The sequence below is a fragment of the Nicotiana tabacum genome, chromosome 16 (genome assembly GCF_000715075.1).
Source record: "Nicotiana tabacum cultivar K326 chromosome 16, ASM71507v2, whole genome shotgun sequence".
Lineage (NCBI taxonomy): Eukaryota > Viridiplantae > Streptophyta > Magnoliopsida > Solanales > Solanaceae > Nicotiana > Nicotiana tabacum.
Genome location: NC_134095.1, coordinates 121,743,261 through 121,747,431, shown reverse-complemented (window position 1 = coordinate 121,747,431; position 4,171 = coordinate 121,743,261). Strand labels below are relative to the sequence as shown.

The following is a 4,171-nucleotide window of genomic DNA, read 5'->3' as shown; positions in this document are numbered from 1 at the left end:
TCCATAACATACTTTATTAATTTAGTTTTATTGTATTTTTTGGGAAATATGAGAGAGAAATGACAAAATATGACAAATTATTTTACAAAATCATCTCTAGAAAAACTTATAATAAAAAGAATACAAAGAAACTATTATTAAACTATTACAAACAATTCAAGAGGTCAATATATTGCAGAGGGTAACTTTATAAATTACACCATTTGCAAAACAGAAATATAATATTGCTTATAATGCGACATATTACTTGAAATTAAATCGAAAATGTTGATTCGAAAATGCTAGTAGTAAATTGAATTAATATCTGACTGTGTATATTAAAAGAAAAGTATGTACATGACCATTTTAATAAAGAATACTATGGTTGACTTAACAACAAACAAACAACATATTCAGTATTATCCCACACCGTGAAATTTTGGGATGGGTTGTGTGTACTCAAATCTTTCTTTATTTTGTGAGGATGGAGAGATTGTTTCCAATGGACCCTTGGCTCAGGAAACTATAAGCACCATATTCTAATTACAATTATTATATAAAATTGCTATGGAACTTCATCATCTCTGATGCTCGCATGCATCTTCGAAAACTATCCATCAAAAATCACATATAATTGTATTTTATGAGTAATGTATTCCAAAACCTACTCTATAAATTAATTTTTATTGTATTTTTTGTGGGAGATAAGAGAGAGAAATGGCAGAATATGACAAGTTTCATTATAATATCCATTTCTAGAAAGACTTGATATAAAAAACTCTTAAAATATTAAAAATACAACGAACGTATTATTGAACTATTACTAACAATTCTAGAGGCGAATATATTGCTGAGGGAGCCTATAAATTATACCATGTGCAAAACAGAAATTTAATACTACTAATAATGAGACATATTACTTAAAATAAAATAAAAAATGTTGATGACAAAATGCTAATAGTAAATTGAAATAATATTTGATTGTGTGTGTTAAAAGAAAAATATGCACATGACCGCTTTAATAAAGAATGCTATGGTTGACTTAACAACATATTCTAATTGCAATTATTGAATAAAAATTATGGATCTACATCTTCTCTGATGCTCGCATGCATTTTCCAAAAGTATCAATCATAAATCACATATAATTGTATTTTATGAGTAATGTATTCCAAAACTTACTTAATAAATTTTGTTTTATTGTATTTTTTGGGAAACATGAGAGAGAAATGACAAAATATGACAAATCTTATTGCAAAATTCATCTCTAGAAAGGCTTAATATAAAAAGTTTATAAAATACTAAGAATACAACGAAACTATTATTAAACTATTACTAACAATTCTAGAGGCCAATATATTGCAGAGGGTGGCTCTATAAATTACACCATTTGCAAAACAGAAATATAATACCGCATATAATAAGACATATTACTTAAAATTAAATCGAAGATTCTTATGACAAAATGCTAATAGTAGATTGAAATAATATTTTATTGTGTGCATTAAAAGAAAAGTATCTACATGACCACTTTAATAAAGAATACTATGGTTGACTTTTAACAACATATTTTAATTACAATTATTAAATAAAAATTGGTATGGATCTTCATCTTCTCTGATGCTCACATGCATCTTCCAAAAATAACAATCATAAATAACATATAATTGTATTTTATGATTAATGTATTCCAAAACTTACTTTATAAATTAGTTTTATTGTCTTTTTTTTTTTTTGTTGGGGGGGGGGGGGGGTATGGGAGAGAAATGATGGAATATGACAAATTTTATTAGAAAGACTTAATATAAAGATCATAAAATAATAAGAATACAACGAAACTATTATTGAACTATTACTAATAATTCTAGGGGCCAACATATTGCAGAGGGGGAGTCTATAAATTACGATTTGCAAAACAGAAATATAGTCACACAGAAGTTTCATAAAACATCAAGTACGATTCCCCAAATGGCATTTTCTAAGCTTGGTTATATTTATGCTATTTTCCTCATGGTAGCCATTGGTTAGTACCAATCTCTCTTTATCTCCGGCGATATCTGTACTTTACTACTCCCTTCGTTCTGATTGTTGTAAACTTATTTCTCTTTTAGGACGTGCCATAAAGAATGATTCTTTTTTATATTTGAAAATAATTTACCTTTATGCAACGATTTATTGACACACAAAATATACGTGTCTCATTTTATACTACAATTTCAAAAGTTCTCTTTTTTCTTAAACTACATGCTCAATCAAGTAGGTTCACATAAATTGAACGGAAGGAGTATAATTTTTGCAATGTTATAATGTACATATGTGTATTTGTTTATGAAGTATAAATTTTTTTTATATTATTCAACAAGTTATTATTGAATGTTGATAACTATAATGGTGATATGTTTCAGTTAATTTGATATATTTCTCCAAGATGCAAGTAATGGCTGCACGGGATATTGATTATGATCTCCCAGAAATGGAAAGGAGATTACTCCCTCAACTTAATACTTGTTTTAGGTCTTGCAAATTCGACAATGACTGCAGTGACTGCATAATTTGTTGTCATTGTAATTACGCGACATTCAACACGTTCCAATGTGGTATCAGGACTGGAATATAAAGAGAACACTATTGTCCAATTGCAACAACCTGCTCCAAAACCATGTAACACATTTATGATATCCTATAATTGCTATGTTTCCTTCCTCTTTTCCTCTTTCCGTTATTGTATGTTGTACGAATAATGATGTATGTCAGGTAATGACATCCAATTCAGGAATAAAGATAAATTAATCTCGTCTTGTCGAGATTATATATATGTATGGTTATTATATATTTACGGATTTTATTTACAGATGTATTACTTGTGTAAGATATTTTATTTTTAAAATTACTTTTTCTTTGTAATATTTTATGTCTCATATCTCAATAACTATGCGTCTTTTCTAATAATGTATGCTAGAAATATACTTTTCGGGTATGTTCTTGAGAAATTATTTGGAAAGCAAGTAATACGTTTAAGAAAAATAAAGATTCAACTTCGTAGCCATGGTTTTTTCACAGTACAACTACTTAATAACAGGGGCGGAGGCATGTTGATCAAAGCAGTGCCATCTGGCACTGTTTCGTCGATAATTTTTTCAGTTATATGTATGTAGATAATATTCAACAAAAACTACGGATAAATTGAAGAAATGACACCATTTAACGATAGATCTCTGTTGGCTCGATGATAATACGCCGCTGTTTCTTTTTGAAACATCAAGGGTTCCAACCCGTTTGATTTACAAGAATTTATTTTTTAAGATTTTGCGCAAGCTTGATCCGTCGACTCCTTCCCCAAAGCCTGTACCTAAACCAACTGAGACAGCATCAGTGGATTAAATATTTCTATCAAATATATTCAATAACGTTGGAACCTCCCACTTCTTTCCTATTTACTCTATTATAGTGTAACGACCCGATAAGTCGTTTTGGGCTTTAGCGTTCCATTCGGTGGTTTGATACTTTGAGCAGCTTCATATTACGTATTATGACTTGCACGTATGGTTGGTTTCAGTTTTCAAGCGGTTCGGGATTGATTTGGAAGGATGATTCTCGTTTTAGAAGCTTTAAGTTGGAAGAGTTGATCAAGGTTTGACTTTTGGGTAAACGGACTCGGAATCGGGTTTTTATTATTCCAATAAATTTGTATGACGATTTTGGACATCTCCTCAAAGTTTGGTTAAATTCTGATGAGATTTTGATAAGTTTGGGTTGTATGGTGATTGTTTTCGGTTTCGACGTCGATTTGAGCATAAAGGTTACCATATTGAGCAAACGAACTTTGATTCGTGCTTTTACTAAACCATTATATCCATATCGTAATTTTGGAACCATAGCAACTAAAATCATCAAGTTTCGAAATCGTATGATGAATTTATGGTCATTTTACTAAGAATTGAGTTACTAGATTTTTTAGATTAATTACGAAATTTACACTGAATTCGTATTTAAAAATCTGCACTATTTCCAAATATTGCAACCAACATATCTCCTTCATTATATAGTCAAATGGAGTGATTCAAAAGCCTAACTTTACTGAAATTTCACGGGAAATACATTGGAAGCATCAAAAGTGCATTTCGCAATTGATTGGTACAAGAAACGAGGCAGAATGCCACGATCCGAAATTTCCACCTTCGAGATCGTGATG

The 4,171-nt window shown here is 29.9% G+C and overlaps 1 long non-coding RNA gene across 1 annotated transcript; it reads left to right on the top strand.

The window, feature by feature from the left end:
- The first annotated feature begins 1,865 nt into the window (after window positions 1-1,865).
- Window positions 1,866-2,883, top strand: LOC107773287 (uncharacterized). Its single transcript, XR_001645265.2, has 2 exons — window positions 1,866-2,002; window positions 2,385-2,883. It is a non-coding gene; the product is annotated as an uncharacterized LOC107773287 (long non-coding RNA).
- Window positions 2,884-4,171: the final 1,288 nt, after the last annotated feature.